Raw genomic sequence first — 19,145 nt, 5'->3', positions numbered from 1 at the left:
TATTAGGTTAAAAGTGTCCCGGAGCCCCCCTCCCCCTGCCCGAGCATTGGCACGGACAGCTCTGTGCTAAATGTGCAGAGAGGTGCTCTAACCCCCTGGGGGGAGGGGAAGGGGGGGGCACATGAAGGGCATGCATCCTAAAGCAATCTGAGTGCTTTTCATGCAGCTGTCCCCCTGCGCGACAGAGACGCAGTTCCTCGCCCTGTCCTTCAATGTCATCAGTGGCAAAATAAATGGAGCAGTAAAGAATGAGCACTGCCGAGAATAGCACAACACACTTACGCCGGCACTACACTGTTCCTGTAAGAATAAAATCTATGAGTTATATCACAGCCCTAAAGTACAGAAACACACACACACATTACTCAGGCAGCTCTTCCGGTAATGAATTGTGCATTTAATGCTCAATGCAGCATGCAATATATCACCCAAAAGAACAATGAAAAAGAACTGCTTCACGGAGCAACTTACAATAACTTGCTCGTCCTCACAAAGACGAATTTGCGAAACCTGAAGAAAACTTTCAGAATCCCACATCTGGTGCTGCATATCCCACTACGGCATTCCTCCCTCTCTCTCCTCTGACAGCAGGCTGTGCGGGCAGGCGACTGGGGAAACTTACCATCTTAAAGAGCACATGCACCTGCTCGGGGCGTGCGGAGAGCCGTGCGCAAACTAGGTTACAGTTGTGTGGGCTCGCTCTGCAGTCATGCCCATTGATTTTTCATTCATTTCTACCCAGAATGCTGACGCACCCACGCTCTGTGCCAGGTAGCGCTTCTGCAGTCAGCAGAACAGCAGTGCGCTGCAGAGGAGCCCCCTCGCACCCCCCTCCTGCCCCCCACACCAAAAACCCGCACACACCCCCCACCCCCCGAATACCCACACACACACACACACACACACACACACACTGCCCTCAAACCCACCAGTCCGAAAATAGTAATTAGGAAACGGGGATCTGACGCCGATAAGAAAAGGACAGGGCTAGCAAACGTTCTCTATCCTGGGGGAGAGTTGCCAGCATCACGAACGGAATTTCCTTGAGAAGTGCGATGTCTGCAGGAGGAGGACGAGCGAGTGAGAAAAAGAGAGCACAAGACAAAAGAAAACGAAACAAAACTGAGTTTCTCTCTGCAGCAGGGCCGATGCAGAGCTTCAGCCCTTCATCAGTGCAGGGACACGCAACATCAGGCAGGAGAGGGAGGACACTGTGTAGATCTGCACTGTTAAACCAGCCCTCCGAGCTTTATTACGACAAGAGTTTTTATAGCTGGGGAACTTCACTCTCCCCCCTTCTTTGTCCGAAAAAATCATCAGCTATAACCAACAGGACTTCTTTCTAGAGAAAACAAAAAAAAAAAAAAACCTTACGTAATTTATCAAAATTTCTACTGTTTTGTTGTGCTTTCTTTTTCTGGTAAGACTGGATGTACGTATGGCTGAGAGAAACAATGTTTGTCTACTCTTGGACAAGGGGGGTTGAGGGTGGGGTTTTTTGGTTTCTAGTTGTTGGAAAAAATAATCTATCGATCATTTTGTTTTTTTATCCCTGGAAGTAACTTTAAAAAAAACAGAGAGCTGCTAATTCTCACTCGTAATTAGTGTTTATAAATGATGCCAAGTAATCATCATTGGAGAGCAGTATTTCAGAGTCAAAGAGTAACCAGAGTAAACATCATGTCAATCGCAGGCTTTTAGCTTAGTCCAGATGTCTGGGAATGTACACGTCAGCTCCCTAAAAGGGACATCAATGTCAGCAAAGATATGCTGTAACTATGTGCACATGTGCCCGTGATAATCTGTGTGTGTGTGTGTGTGTGTGTTACACGGTGCAATGATAAATTAGCCCATGGTTTATTTGAGTGGTCCTGTAATAGGCCTGTCTGTAGAACATGAATTTGTGCTGTGATAAAATGAGCTTCAGGTTAACAGTGCATTCTTTTTTTTTAAATAAATTCATTTTTAGGATAATATAGCATTTTTTTCAATAACAAGATGGTCTGTAGGTTTATGTCATTACACTGCAATATGATAAGTATGTTTGCTAGTTAATACAGTACATACCGCAAACTACTATTACAGTGTATGGTGCTAAAACAAGCTGGTGTCTAGTTTATTACACAGTGCCGTGATAAACTGACCTGATGATTAGTATATAAATCATATGTCATAACAATAAATGGTGCTCTGAAAAGCTGCTTATGGGTTATAACATGATACTGTGATAGGCTGGGTTGTGGGCTATAACATGGTGTTATAAGTTGTCTTGCTAGTTCATACAGAACATAAATGCGTTTTGCTAGGTTATTACAGTATTTAATATTTGCTGTAATAAGTGGGCCTATAGGTTATTTAATGGCCAGATTATTATTATGTGGCCATGTCAATAAACAATCTGTATGCTATTGCTACCAAAAAGTGAGGCTGCAAGTCATTACAAGGCAGTCTGCTCTTGGCAGGTCCACGTGGTGTATAATTTTTCTTGGTGCATGACTGTTCCCTGGCTCAGTGTCATTGTACTGAAGGAAAAGAGGCTAGCTTACGCGCATCATGAAGGTTGTCTGGGGGCTGTCCCAAATATGTGCCTCTTTGCTGATCAGGAAACGCTTACACAAAGCTTATTGTATTATCCACAAGTTTCTCCTATCCCCCATCTGCTTACTATCCTTCTGATGGGAATGTATCCCACAATAAAGTATCATCTGTTATTATCTATCCTATTCTGTCTAGTAGGTCAACTGTCCCTTCCCCCAACAAAAAATATATAGAGTATATTAATTAGAAATATAATCCATGACGCATACCAAAAACATCATCAATGACTTATTTGTGAAATTTAAAAAAATTAAAATCCTTAGAATTAACATTTTAATTCACATTGAACAATATTTAAATGTATATTGCAAAATATTTGCCACAGTGATGAAACAATTTGGGGTGGGGGGCAGAGGATGTGATTTCCAGCAAACTCCTTCAAGCGGCCTCCAAACATTTTGCAAGAAGCAATTTCACAGGCCCTGCACTTCCCCCACCCACCATGTCCTGGGACTCTCCGGGAATATTCTGTTTAATTTTGGTCCCAGCTGGTGCTAGCCTGGCTTTAGGACAGTGGAGTTAAGCCATAATTGCACAAGAGGCTGAATTCTTCTGTCAGTTTTTTTTTTTAAAGATATTAAATAGCATGATGGCTATTCTGCTCTTGACATGTGAGCTTGAACTCATTTTCGTGGCCAATATTTTTTTTGCATTAGTTATTATTTCTGAATTAATGTGTTGTATATCCCACTACGGCATTCCTCCCTCTCTCTCCTCTGACAGCCGGCTGTACGGACAGGCGATCAGGGAAACTTACCATCTTAAAGACTTGTTTGACTTAACTTGTTAGTTATGACAGCTGGTATAACATGCCAAACTTCGCTGATGTTGGTGGCATAACTTGTGGCAAATGCAGTGTGCAGAACAGACCTAGGGAGTCTTTTTGGATACATAAATTCTTTGTTCTTTGATATAGTTTGATATAGATAGTGTATTTACATGTTACAATTGCATATTTTCTGTTTTGTGACCCTTACAGCTAACTGATTCTACAGTGCTTACATAGTGATGTTGTCATAATGGAGATTCCCTTTGGCAACTGCATACACCAAAATTGCATTAAGCGATGTCAATTTGAGGGATTTGTACATCCAATAGCACAGACAACAATGAAGGTTGTAGGTCGAAATCGTTTTGCCTGTCTACTGACATGATGAGTAAATAGTATATTTTGTCAAGAAAACATCTGTCGAGTACAATTCATCTGTTCTATGTAACACTAAAAGTCCTGCGATAACAAATTAAGTCAGTGGATATCTCTATGTGAACACTGGATACACTGGATACAGAAGGGACACACACACACACATAAGCTCTCTTGCTCTCTCTCTCTCTCTCTCACTCACATACACACACAGGCACACACATGTTTAAAAAGACACATCACTGCAGGTTTAATAATTGAAACATATTTTAAAGTTTAGGAATTGAGAACTAAGCTATTTATAAGTCAACCCAATATGATATAGCAGTATTCATGTAAGACTAAGACTTGTCATTATTTCACATAAAAAATACTTAAGCACAACTTATTTATGTTAGCGGGATACAAACATGATCAAATCATACTGTTCTTCAAAACAAATTTAATTGCATATACCAACAATGTACCACCACATTGGCCTGTAGCAAGAATATAGTGCATGACATCAAAACTAAAATAAACAATAACTGTTAATAATTTTGAATCACTAATGATAACATCTTAGGACACAAGACAATAAAACAATATACACAGGTTTCTTTAGCCGTCATAGTCTCAATTTCCCCAAAGTTGCCATGAGTTAGATTACAATGTATTCTCAAGATACCTCTTGTAAAATAATATGAAGTCCAATATTGTGTATGGCTGAAATAGTACACAATACCACAACCAGTGTGTGCTAACACCAGTGCACTCAAACTATGTACAGTATAGTGGGCATTCATCTCTCTGCCAAACGTGCCAGTCTGGAGTGTCAGAGGGCTGTAGTTTAGCCAGGGTGGGCAAGGAGACCACAGTCTGCCTTTTACCCAGTACTGGATATGAGCCTTCAGTTTGACATGGCTAGGCACACGATCCTATTTTTCTTTAAAATCCTGTGATCTTTTTTTGTAACATGAGAACAATCCACACGTTGTGCTGCTGAAACCCTTATGTTGTTTTTGGATGGGTATTCAATTGGCAGAGCACTGTTTCACCATTACTCCTCCTTTAAGAAAGAATGTACTGTTGCAAGCTTTTCTTCAACTGAAGACGTGACAAACACATTTTAGTTATTATTTTTTCAACTTAGGTCAATGCAGTACAATATATTATGTCAATATAGTTCCAGCCAAGAAATATAACCAAGACATAAAGCATTCGCTACAGTTATTTTGTAATTGGTTTCAGACAGCGTTTGAAACATTTGGAAATGTTATAGGGGGCCATTATTATATGTATCGGACATGGTATTTGGAAAATCAGTAAAATGATAAAAAGAAAGAGTTTATAGACATTTTTATTACTTACTGTACATTCATGTCATTGCCTGTTAACTATAAACATTAAATTAGCCAGTTTATATGGTTTTAATACTGCAAATGGATGAAAGAAATCTTGAACATAACTCATTCAGAAGTGAATTTGCAGAACAAACTCCCAGCATGCACTTTTCACCATAGGACTCTGTGAAGTGTAATTTTGAGAGCATAATGGAGAAAAATTGAGCTTTGATTCAACAATGACCTTCACTGTTGGTACCACTCCGCGTGTATATTCTGGTTTTGATATAAAAATAAGCTGGATATGTAACATTAAATCATAAAGAATTCCCTCTTAGTACAGTTATGGTAACTAAAGCAAAACTTGAAGAGCAAATACAGCCTTTCAGGTAGACTGATACAAGTAAGAACAGGGTGTGTAACAGTTGTAAACAGCAACACTCTCAGTCTTTCACACCAGGAACAAATAAGAACAGCAATAAAGAATAATTTGCTGCCATGAAACAATGCCAGGCTGCGGTAAGCAAACAAGTCAAATGGGGCTAGATTCCTCTCACACCGTTCTGTGTCCACATTCCATACGGCACTGACAGGATACTGCCTTGTGTCTGTCAACAGCAGACCAGCTAAACGTTTTATCACAGTGGCATTGCCTTATAATATGTGCAACAGGGGGTAATAGTCTCAGTGGGAGTATGCAGTAAAATCAAATCAGTGCGCTCAGATTCTTTGCACGCAAAGCCCCCTGGGATAGACACAAATGATGGACATCCATGGTTACTCTTTACTGTTGATGGCCAAGGTGACGGCAGAAGCGGCTCACCAAGGCAGCAGGCCTGCTTTATGGAGACACGTGTCTTTCAAGTGGGGCCATGTCAGGCAGTCAACACCTGTGGTGTTTGGGCTTAGGAATGTATGAACAACATCGCAGTAGCTTTCCGCTATGCTCAATGGTGTGATCCACATCTGCACACAGCTCTCTTCATCAGGATTAACCAGGTCTATGGAGATTTCTGTCTGAATGCTTTCTGTCTGATTTCTACCTACCAGGAAATCTCAAACAGAAGTTACATATGTCCAGTAACAATGAGTAAGAGCAACAGGCCATTTACAGTTAGGCTTCTAAAAATCCACCATCCCTTGATGTTGAACTGGCCCTCTTCAGGATTCATGTACAGCACAGATAATTTATCTGCTTCCTAAAGCTATTAAAAGTCCTAGAGGAAGTATCTTATCTCTACACCAATGGGGCTCTTAATATTCTTACTTCCATACTGGGTAAGGATTTTTCCATTAACATTATACAGGTTCAATTTTGTTAACGCTACTACAGACACTGTCCTAGAAATTGTGAAGTGATTCACTTCTAAATCTTTGCTAATATGTAAGCTGGCCTTGGAGCAAACATAGCCCTTAGCCTGGCTGTGAACTAGTTGCTTTAGGATCTGGAATGGATGAATTAATTCTATGGTCATTCACATTCCTCCAACAGCAACCAATTAATCTAATCTTAAGGTGTGGATTTATGGCAGTATTTTATGGCGGAAGCAACCAGCCCTTGTGCTTCTCAACAGCTTCTGCAGATAAAGAGGATGTTTGCTCACTTCAAATGGGCTATCCAGTTCAGAGAACAGACTCTTTTTCTTCAGTTGATAATAGCCAGTGACTGAAACACACAGAGTGAGTGACAAGCTTTAATCAACCCAAAGTTGCCAATGTCAATACAGAGAGAAAAAGAATATCTTCTCTCCCAAAGGCCATGTTTGATGTCGAGATGGCCTCTGACTGGTCATTACCTTCCTCTTTCAACATTAATGTGGCACAAAAAAGTGATGAAATTCCTTGCAAATGAGGCCATACATCTGAAGTTGAATAGTTATCATTCCTTATGACTTGTGAGGTGCTAGTAGAATAAGAGTTTTTGTTTTGCTGTTTAAAATATCGGCCATTCAGAAGGCGAGTTCAGACTGATCTTCTAATGACCACTGTTATAACTTGTATACCTTACATAATTGGCCACTAGACAATTTAATAACCAGGGCAATATTCACACATTTAAAACAGACAACAGAGGTGTTTGTTTCAATGCAATTACTTTTAAAAATACAAAATTCTTCTTCAATAGAGTAACTGCTAGGTTTGAAGTCTTTCTGTCTGGCACCAGCACGTGCAGCATGGACCTTGCTAACACCAAAGCACTGTTGTCTTTAAAAGGAGCAGGATCTGGGCTTATGTTGGTAGGGTTATTTTGAGAAACAGGGGAATGTGTAATCATAAAGTGTGCCAGAGCAGCTCTAAGAGCCGCGTACCAAGACGGCGCTTTGATCTGCGTCAGGTCAGCTCCATCGGCTGCAGTTCCTCGCCCGCGTCCTTGTACTGCATTAGGTCCAGAGTGTCCCCCTCCCACCGGGCCACGGTTTCAGGCTAAAACACGAGACGAGTCCACTCTGTGTGTTTACGTAGAGGACCACATCTTTGGAGTAAATGTCAAAGCTTTTCCATCAGCTGCACATAAAAGCCCATTACAGCCACTATAGGGCGGCTGCCGGATGAAGGTACTTTGTGGATTCCGTGACATATGTGTCGTAATTATATATACATTGAAAGAAAAACAGATGACAAAGAGTGTGTGTGTGTTCATGTGTGTGCGTGTGTGTGGTTGACAGCTTAGGCAATACATTTACACACAATTACATTGTACACTGTATAAACTTCCATTAGCATGAGAAAACTACTTTTCTTTAGAACTGTGAGTATAAAATGTAAGCATGGCTTTATTTTACTTCACGTGATTTTATCCATGCGTTAAATCTTGTGAATTTATGAATCGGTCCTACAGTCTTCCCATTTCAGAAATGGGCATGTGGCCTAAACATTGCATAGGAAACTAAGATGGTTATGCTGCAGGGTGGCTCATTCGGTTACGGCACCACGCTGTGGTCACTGTGGTGCAAGGATAAACCCCACAGTCTCTGATTGAATCCAGCCTGTGCCAGTACCCACTGTGACCAGGTGCTCCAATAGTGTGATGGCAATAGTGTGGCCCAGGCTAAAGAAGGGTTTAGTTGGTTAGGGTCTGCATTTCATCTCTCACTAGCAACCCTTGCTGGTCAGTCAGGCACCTGTGGCCTGCAAGTGAAGGCTGCATATGAAAGGTCTTCCTCAGACTCTGCTCTGTGCAAGCTGTTGTCTGTGGAGTGTAAAGACGCAGCGAGCAACACCACATGGTTCGGAGAAGAACGGTGGATGTCTGCACCTTGAACCTGAGGTCCACGTATGAATTCAGCTGTGGTTGCAGGTAAATGGACATTCAAAATTAGGGTGTGAACTGGACATGTTCAGTCCCACACTGGGGCAAAATTTCAGAAAGGTTTTAAATAAAGAAGAATATATATATATATTTTTAAAGAAACTAAGATGGATACTGGCATACACCCCATGCTTACCATCTCTAAGTGTCAGGATTATGCTCTTTTCTGTTTCTGTTTTTCCTTTTTTGGGCCGCCAGATGGCGGCACTTCTCAGTTTTGTATTTCAGTTCGTTCCCCTCATTGCTTTCCCCTGTGTGTATTATTGTGTTCATTTATTCTGTAATTGTTTTTGTCTGTGTCTCATTATCCCTTCCCCCTCTGGGTTAATTGTGCATTGTGTCCTCCTGTGTCTTGTTAGCCCCTGTCTATTTAAGTCCTTTGTTTGCCTGACTCGGGTGCTGGTTCCTTGTGTTCCGCCTGCCTGTGCTCTGCCCGCCTGTGTTCTGCCCGTACTGTTTCTGTTCCCCGTATCTGCTACGTTTCTGAATTTTCTAGTGTTTCAAGTTCTCTGCTTGTTTTGAGTGTTTTAAGTTCCATTGCGTGTTTTCTGGTTTTTGAGTTTCCTTTTGGTATTGCCCCTCGTGGACTTTTGTTTTGTTCTCTGTTTGTGTTGCATTTGTAAGCAAAGTCTTTGCTTAAAAACTTTCCTTTTGAGTCTTCCGTATTTTCACTCTGCGCCTGGGTCCAACTCCCCGAAACCCTGACACTAAGTATAGCAACATTAGCATTTCTGCTGAGTCACTCACCACCTCTGAGTACCAGCTGAGAGTGCATCTCTGAAAACTGATTTGACTGCCAACAATCTGATACCCTTTTGAATTGACACTAGAATCAGCTGATTACAGTGTTGATGCATGTGGTTGAAAGATTATTCATTACTGAAAAATAATATTTAAAAAATGAAAGGGCCAATAATCTCTTGTATTTTACTGCTTCTGTTTTTCAGCCTTGATCAATCTCAGTTAGTTCATACCATTTGGTTTTGGTCAGCATGATCACACATTAACAAATTTAGCACTTTATCAGGATAGTTACAGTAATAAACGTGCTTTTAATACAAGAACATTTTCACACACAGATGTGAGTAAAAGGCTTATTTGTGTGAATGGAGACATAAGTGATAAGCCAGCATTTAGAGCTGTCGCAAAGGTAAAGCCTCCATTTAGGGAAGCAGCGTATACAGTGTTCACTATGTATGGGGGTCATTTGATGTGGACAGATTTGCAGACTAGGCACAGTTGCTGCTTATAATAAAACTTTTGCTTCTTTTGCTTTTTATTTGGGCTTAGAGCTCATAGGATATTTTTTCCACGTGGTAAAAAGAGAGGGTTCACTTCAGTCCACCCACACAGGATTTCATTTAGAGAGATGCTGTGGTCTTCAGCATCACTCATGCTCCACCTTGGCACAGACAAAGAGCTCTCAGTGTGGACTGCGGCCATGTACACTGAACTCATCATTCCATAATCACGGTGGTTTTGACTGGCTACCTGCCTGGGTACCAAGCCTCTCCCACACCACTTCCCTCCTATCCCCTCCCCTCCACACCTCCCTCCAGCTCCAGCACTAGCACACACACCCTCCCTCTCACCACACCCCCACTTCTCCAAGTCTCTCAAGGTAACTTCAGACTCCCTGATTAGAACCGTATTGTCGCTAGCCTTACAGAACAGATTTACAACAGTTTTTTTCCATTCTGTCAAAAAAAAAAAAAACTTGAGTACATTCCAGCACATTTTGGCAAAAGTGTTTTGCCTGAAAAAAGAATCAAAAAAGGTAATGACTTCCTCACTCCAGAAACTGTGGAGAAAAGGGCAAAATCTCACTTTGGAGAGTAATCTTTTTCAGGTTATTCTCGTTCAGCTCTTAAGGTTTATACAGAGCTGAATAACTTCTCCACATCTGCCAAAATCTTCTCAACCTCTGTCCAATTTGGACTGGAAATTAGACTAAAGAGAATCATTCTGGCTCCTTTAAAATCTCCAGTGGGATTCATACTGATGTGTGAGAACATTGCATTCCCATTTATTTTTTCCCATTGTTGTCAGTTTTTTTTAACATTTGGAATGCCCCGTTTTGTTTTATAGATGCGCCCCATGGCTGCAACAGCTTAGGACAGAGCAGACAAGCAAGGTATCGTCTGAAAGGCCAAATTCCATATTCAGCTGGTGCAGGCTGACCACAGGCACCCAAACAAATGAGAAGAGTCCCTTTTGATGATGAGGAAGGCGTAAACTTTTGACAGAATCCCTCCCTCCCAGGCAATAGTATAGCCATATAGACTTAACTCTGCACTATGGGGTGCATCACTGCACCAAGGGTCAGTGCTTTAGCAGGACAGGGCAACCAGGAGGCCCCGAAGCCTCAGTGATCCTTAAAGATCCATGAGAGGTTCAAATGTCATATGCCCAGAACTGTGAACACGTCATCGTCAACTGTAAGTGACACAATACATGCCATATTCTTAGTGGATAAAAATAATGTGGATTTGTTCATTTATTAGTTAACTTGACAGCGGCAATGTACATTAATTACATTTATGAAAATGTGCCAGAGTTTTAATTTTCTTCTGTAGTTCCTGGGCTACAAGTCTTTGCTTGGTAAATCCCCTTTCAAATTAAAACGCTATTGTTATAGACTGAAAAATGTGGAAAGTTTAGCTGTATCTGAAGGCGAATACCATATTTGGGAATGTTAACCAATGATGTCTGGCATTTAAATTGAAACAAAGTTGTACACTATAAAATAATTGCATTCCTCAACACTTTGACAGCTGCATCAACCAGCCCCCCCCTAACCCCCCCCCCACCCACCTTTCCACCTGGAAAACAGTGGAAAACAGTCTATAAATCAGGGAAGATTAGGGAACCATTGACCTCTGATTTTTAAGAACAATACATAACAAAGAAAAACTCCCATCTACGACCATATCTCAATTCACAAGGATGTGAACACAGATGTGGTCGTGCCGTAAATACAATAGACCACCACAGGCTGAATGTGCAATAAAGCAATTACACTGTCTATTCCTCACAGACACTTCCTGCTTGAAAAAATAAACTTATCTCTAGAAAACAAGCAAACAAACCAAAAAAAGGGGGGGGGGGGGTGTGACAGAGGTCGCCTCTGAAATTACTGTGTGCAATTGGACGGCTCCAGGCTGTCACCCCACCTGAGCAGGGCAAGAAGGCAATTAGGCTGTGCTACACCTTTCACTAGACTGATAGTGTACTAGGAATGTGGAGCAAGCAATGTGAAATACTCAGTGCTAATTTAACTCTAACAGAGTTTGACTCTGAACAAATAAAATGTAATCCATCAGAGTTATTTTAACACTGAACGCCTTGCGTTTTGAGTCAGGGTTCTGGACTAACTAAGTAAAATGAAGGGGAAAAAAGTACAATTCTGTGTCCAACAGGGACCAAATGTGCTTTGTTAGAGTTAACACTGTCAGAGTTAATTTTACTGAGAACATTTTGTTGCATGCTATGCCGAATGTTTTGTTGAAATCCTGGGTGGGGTGCATATTGGATGGGTTCTTTGTTGACAAAAGGCCCAGCTCACTCCCGCATTTGATTTGAACACTGCCTCAAAATACAGCAGCCTGCTGTGATCACCAGCATCACAGTATTAAAGCATATGTTTGTTCAATTCAGAACACACTGAAATTAAAGCCTCTGCAAAAAGATGGTTGATGATGCAACTTGCAGTGTCGTGCATCTTCGCGTCATGTAAGTCACTGAAGGTGGATTGTCATTTTAAAGTAGTAAGGGCAAAAAGTAAAACCAAAGGAATAACATACATAGGTGTCAGAGAATTTGAATGTCCAAAAATAAAATCTTTGATGAATGGCTTGGGGTTTTGGAGACTCAGCAAAGGTTTCAGAATCAAACACAGTCCAATATCCAAATAAATACCATTAATGAGGGCAGGCCAAACATCTGTCTTTCGGATGAGACGTTAAACCGAGGTCCTGACTCACTGTGGTCATTAAAGATCCCATGACACTTGTCACAAAGAGTAGGGGGTTCCCTGGTGTCCTGGCTAAATTCCCAATCTGGCTCTCTCCAACTTGCCACCTAATCATCCCCTGATTTAATTGGCTTAAAAAAATGTTCTCTCCCTCTCCACCTTAGCTAATGTGTTCTGAGCGTTTTGGCGCAAAAATGGCAGCCCAGGTGGGTGCTACACATTGGTGGTAGGTGAAGTGAGTTCCCACTCATCACTGTAAAGCACTTTGAGCGTTCGGAAAAGTGCTATATAAATGCAATGATTGATTCATTCATTCATTCTCTGACAATCTCCCAGAATCCTGGGCCCTTCAATAAAAGCATGAACAATGAGGCAAAGATCAAGTGAAAGGGTAGCAGTCCAAATAGCCCGTCACACATGGCGCTTAGTAATGATGAATAATTGGGGAAATCGGAATTCTGTGCTACAGGCATATGCCAATCTTCATACGTAAATATATGAGCCAAGGATTTCCAACTGTCAGTGTCTCTGTATATTCCAGATATCCAGATATAGAAATAAAATCTGATCTTATTTAGAAACCTTAGATTAACCCAAAGGACAGTTTGGAATTGATATGTTGAAAACTACATATATACAATAGACAATAGGTGAGATAAAATGGTTCCTATAAAGAAAAGAAACATGAAGAGAAATCAGTAAAAAGAAATCTTAAAAGCAGATGGTATTTTCACTAGGGGGCATAGTTTATGCCAAATAAATACATTCAATAAACATTTTTTTAAATGTCTTTAGAAAATAGACTTCAAAATTATTGGCAACCCTGTGATTAGTACTTGGTGCACCTCCCCTGACAAGGATAGAGAAACTGGGTCTTTTCCTATATTGGAGAACACATTATTTGGGGATGCTGAACCATTCCTCCATGTCAAACCATTCAAGATCCTTGATATCCTTAGGTTTGCACTTAGGAACCGCTCTCTTCAATTCAGACCAGATTTTGAAGTGTGCTCGGGGGAAATTTCCTTCTTGGAAAGTTCATCGAAGGCCAAGTCATAGCCTCCTGGCAGATGCAACCTGGTTTTTGACTAAATCTTCCTGGTAGTTGGTTGAATAAATTGTGCCATTGATCTTAACAAGAGCACCTACATTGTTTCCAGAGAAACAGCCCCAAAGCATAAATGAGTCACCAGCATATCTGATGGTAGGTATGAGGTGCATTTCCTCGTATGCACCCCTCTTTTATCCCAAACATGCCAACAGTGTGCACTGCCAAAAAGTTCAATTTTGGTCTCATCTGACCATAGCACACAATTCCAGTCATAGTTCCAATGATATCTGGGAAAGTCCAGACCCTTGAAATTGTTGGTTGCTCTCAGTAAGTGCATTCTTCATGCAACCCTTCCATAGAGCCTGTTTGGAATGAAGGAGGTGTCCTATGACTGAATTTGAGCTGTAGGGTCCCCAAGATGCAACTAAACTCTGTAATTCTTTAACTGTGATCCTTGGGTTTTTCTTGGCCTTCTTCACCATGTTCTGTGTGTGTGTAGAAATATCATACACTTGTGTCCTTTTCCTGGCCTTTTTGCAAATGTTCCAGATTACTGACTAACATTTCCCCATGGCAATTGATGACAAAAGGATTTTATATTCTTTTTGCTATCGTAATGAAACAGTATGTGAAAGTGAAGTGCCACAACACAGTTCCTTAAGTCTGTGATTAATTTAAAGTTGAATTTTATAACAGATTTATCTTTAATTTAATTTTAAATAATCTTCTCAATCATTTTGACACCAATGTTCTTTTTTTTTTAGTATTGCAACTGGATTTGACTATAGTTTTCCCATATACTTGAGCACAAAATATAGCTATTATCTAATGTTTATTTTAAGCTGTCATTTATTTCTCATTTACATCAAGCTTGCCAGTAATTCTGAACCTCATTGTATATGCTGGGGTGGGGGGATTATAGTTTACCCTAAAATCGTCAAGTATGTCATTGTTTTAGAGGCTAAATTGCAACAAAGGGAACCTGTGTGACATTTTAGACGGAAACACTTCTGCTATAATGTGAATGGAAAAAGTGTGGATAAAAACTGCTTGTGAGTATGTGTACACCATGTCATACTGAAAATGGAAACAGTGTATTCAAAGACCAAGAGTTTGCTTGTAATTTTGTTAGTTCCTAAATGTTTAGACAACACACTTTTAAAGAAAATTGCAAAAGAATAATGTTTTAGAAATAGCATTTTATCATTAATATAAAACTACAGATATGAATGAAGATTCAGCGAGAGACCCCCTTAAACTGAAACTTAGGTTGCCCTTCTGAGAACACTCGAAGTGGGTAAATGTATTGCTAAGACGAGATCACATTTTCTCCTTTTGTGAAAATGACACCGTTTAATAGTTTGTAATGCGTAAAAGCTTACATCCACGGCAAGCCTTCCCCAATGGTGATGCAATTCTTAACGGACTACATTAGAGAAGCGAATACCTGCCATAGCTCATAATTATATGCTCATTTAACCCACTTACGTGTCAACATAACGACATTTTTTCACCATAAAAGGCCACAACCTGAGAAGTGTCTTTCAAACACTTCATCTCAGACACTTCACTTGGACGTTTATATTCTGCTTAAACCAGTAGATGGCAAACTAAACTAACGTATCGCCACAAAACGCCCCATTCATGAAGTCAATAAAGAAGCGTTTATTAATTTATACCATTACACCAGCACTGCCCCCGATGTTTGTTTAGCCAGCTGTTTCCTCCGGTGTGCTTTCAACTGTATAGAAGTGGGCCTTATGTTAACGCACTCCAAGTCCATTTGCTCCAAAAGAACATTCTGTAACCGTGCACGTAGCTACTATAAGTAAGTCTTTTCACGTAGTAGATTGTGGACTGCACTTGCTGGTTTCTCGTGGAGCCACACAGTCTCATAATTCATCGAGTATCAACAGAGGCAAATTGGGGGGAAAACACTAGCCACGTTAATTTAACTCATTTATTGAACCCGACTGCCTTTGGGGAAACCGCTCCCTCAAAGTTGCATGAATGGGAGCATCCGCAAACTAAAGCAAAAGCAAGCACATTGCAGGAACGTTTATTCCAAAAGCGAGCATCTATCCAGAAAAATAAATAAATAAAATGATTCCCGAGAAAGTCCACAAAGTCGTAAATTTACCCACACTGTGAAATGTTTAATATAATAGTCGTAACCTTTCAAGAATTATATAATTATATATAATGTTCTCTACTGAGAATTGTAAAACCTCACAGGACACTTTAATCTGAAATTTTGGAGGGGATGTGCATATCAAATTGTCAGTTTAGTATCGCTTGCATTTTACATGCTCCAGGCAAAGTCTCCCTGGTCCCGCTATAATTCTGACATCATATTGGAAGAACGGTCCAAAAACATATTCCTATTCCCAGGCCACGGCATATTTTGTATTATAGAAAAAACTATATGTAGATGTATTGTTCAATTTATGATTGTCAAAGGGAAAAGCAATAGACAACCATAATATTTAACAATGGACTGATGGAATTTAAACGTCACTGTTAAGACAACAACAACAAGAAATCACAACCAAACAAGCATATAATAATAATAATAATAATAATAATAATAATAATAATAATAATAATAATAATAATAATAATAATGACAGTCAAATACAGCTAACATCAGTAACAGCAGTGCCACCCAACTCTATCTTGGAGTGTCAGCTACAAAACATATAACCTCAAAATCCGAGCATCATTTGCGTCGCCACGAATTTTAAGCCTTTGCATTCAGTAACTATTGTTAAGTGTTTTTCCTTACTTGTTACCCAGTCCTGAAATACATCAGTGCGCCTTTGTAGATCTATGTAATATAACAGCATCATTTTTCAACCTCTACAGCATTTTTAAGAAACACGCGGTCCCACTTTAAGAAAGTTGAACACTTCAAGAGCAAGTCCCTGTTGAAAGTTAAGCTGCACTCACCTTGTGAAGTTGCGCGTTCAGTTGCAGAATGGTTGAAAGGGGTCCTTGCCTGAGAAAGAGTGAGTCCGCTTTCTCAGAACCTCGAAAGGAGGAACCACGTCATAAGCGAAGCAGTAACAACTACACAAAAAACGTCTTCAAGTGCTCCTAATTACCGACTAAACAGGCACCTCTCACAAACCCGCCCGTCTGATACAAGTACGGCAGTTCAACAAAACACAAAGTCATATGAATTCCCAAGGGGAGTTTTTAGCATACTTCAGATGAGGCTGTTTCTGATAAACCGTCAAACCCTAACAAAACACAACACAAGCGATACGATTATACATATACCCTTATTCACTGTAGTGGGATGCAACAATGTAGATGCCAGGAGAGGGTGTTTATTTATTTATTGATTGATTGATTGATTGATTTATTAGTTTGTTAGTATTTTTTGTTGTTTTTTTTTTCCACATTTCCCAAGAGAAACCTAGATGATCAAATAAAAAATATATTCAATCACTGTATTGGGATTTATTGCAATAGGATATCTGTAAAACCTATTATTATTATTATTATTATAATTATTATTATTATAAATAGATATTGAAAGTTGAGAGAGAGAGAGAGGGAGAGAGAGAGAGAGAGAGTTTGATAAAAAAAAAAAAAAAAAAAAACACCCAGTTTATTCACGTGGATTTCGCGATGGTCATGGGCCATCTTCTTCCCCCTACAACAAAAGGTTTGTCCGTGCCCCCGTCTATACCCCATAAAAGCGTTCTTCTTCACTTAACAGAGAAGAGACTACTCCACCGTTGGGTATTATCCTGATGCATTCTTCGTTACACCTAATTTCTTTAATTTTTCAATTATGTAGCAAAGCACGAGTCAGTTTTGTTTTGTGTCACAATGAAAACGCGATACCGATTCAGAATGTTCCATTTCTTCCACAGCCTTAATGCATTGGCGGAAATATGCTGTCACTTGAATTTCCCCGTAAAGACGAGCAATTTATTTTTAACGTCTCTACGTGCTATTCAAATATTTCTGATTTCGTTCTATCTGGTAAGACTGTAAGTCCTACTTACAGCAACACAGCAGTAAGCTAACAGATGTGATGTCGAATACATATTTCTTGGTTAAACGGTTGATTGTCAATCTTCTGACCTCAGTCTGCTTTCCCACCCTTGCCCGTTTCAATATCTTTAGTCACTTCAAATTTAAAGAGGCAGAGAAAGCAAATAAACTCGCGTAATAACCAGGCATCTGTATAAAACACAGGAATCTGACGAATACTGAAAATGACTATTGGGCAGTGTGTAAATACATATGAATCAATAAATAATCTACAATGACGTATTTGCTTACACAATTCATTCATTGTATTGAGCTGTGATAGCACTGTACAATTAATGAACTGTAGAAATGGAAAATATTTACAAATAGCCTAAAGCAGTGTTAGGGCCTGGGATAGGATCATTCCAAAGGCCCTCAACAATTGTACTGTAATTGTGCATCGATGGGACGATTTCCTGGGGCCCAAAATCCCTGGCAGCACCCTTGTATGCAAGATTCTATTTCCAGCAGTTACCTTGGTTCAGTTAGCAAATTAGCTGTATATACAATATACAAATGCCAGTTTACACCATAATAAAACTTTGCATTTAAGGACAGGAAAACAGCCTTCAGCTGAACCTGAACTTCTCAAAACTTTGCCATCCAATGTGGTAGTACAAACATTTTTTAAAGCTTAACTTGTACAATTCTCATGTCTACTTAAACTGATTATATCATCATTTTTGATGTCACTGTCAGCTTTGATTCACTGGACAAATTTTGATGTTCAGTATCCAGGTAAATAGTGGGAAATGCAACATTACTATTTATGGTGACTTACCCTGTTGGGAGAGAAAGTAACCTCTATACAAATTATCTCATGTTAGTAGACAACTGTTTATAAGCTTTATCTGATCTCATTATAAGCAAAACATCCTTAGAAACCAAGTGAGCCAATTGCTGTGTTTGAAAGTTTGCTGTGTTGTTGTCATTATTCTACGAGATTTTTATTGTTTTGTGGGTGTATCCTCCTTGGCAAAACTTTCTGTTCTGAATGCATAGCTATGGTGACCAATAAAAGGATGTTAGTGGATTCTGATCTTTAGAGGATGATTAAATTTTGGACTTGCTACTGCAGTGATGCCAGATAACACATCTGCTTCATACTAAATGACATCATACCACGTTTCAAAATTAAGTAACCACGCATCAAACTGCTAAGTATCTTGTACATCACACTGTAAATGATTTATGGTCTCAGGATCTTTTGTATACCATCAAATAGCATCTTAAAATGACAGAACACATAAAAATGTGCTATTAAAGAGAAAGTCAGAAAGAGAGAGTGAGTGAGAAAGACAGAGTCTCAAGTATTGTTTTACAAATGTCCTTGTGAAGAGAAACAGGGTTTTATTTTTTTTGGTCAGATTTACAGTGGTCGGTGGTGTGCAAGTAATTTACTGCCCTGGTTCTCTGCCCTGTGTACTGCAGTGATCTCTTCCTTTGGAGCTCAAAGCACCATCACCGTCACAGTGCTGTCACTTTAATCCTGAGCCAGAGAGACAGACTTCCACAGTGCCTGCCTTTTCTCTGCCCCCTCACCATCTACAATCAGACAATACCTGCTGATGTCCAGGGCGTTGCATTCAGAGGCTGTGTTATACTCTCCTGATGCATTAGCTGGACAGAACATGCTGCCTCACACTACGGATAATATTATGCCTTTTGTTAGCCAAGCACCCTTATCCAAGACTTCTATG

General features: G+C 40.0%; 1 protein-coding gene across 1 annotated transcript in view; it reads right to left on the bottom strand.

The window, feature by feature from the left end:
• The window catches only part of hapln1b (hyaluronan and proteoglycan link protein 1b), a 30,812-nt gene extending 14,246 nt beyond the window's left edge, over positions 1-16,566 (bottom strand). The window contains exon 1 of the mRNA XM_064306853.1: positions 16,348-16,566. The gene's annotated coding sequence lies outside the window, so the exon portion shown is untranslated. The remainder of the gene's footprint in view (positions 1-16,347) is intronic.
• Between the last annotated feature and the right edge of the window lie 2,579 nt (positions 16,567-19,145).

This window comes from Anguilla rostrata, chromosome 14, assembly GCF_018555375.3.
Source record: "Anguilla rostrata isolate EN2019 chromosome 14, ASM1855537v3, whole genome shotgun sequence".
NCBI lineage: Eukaryota > Metazoa > Chordata > Actinopteri > Anguilliformes > Anguillidae > Anguilla > Anguilla rostrata.
This window is presented reverse-complemented; position numbering and strand designations above follow the sequence as displayed.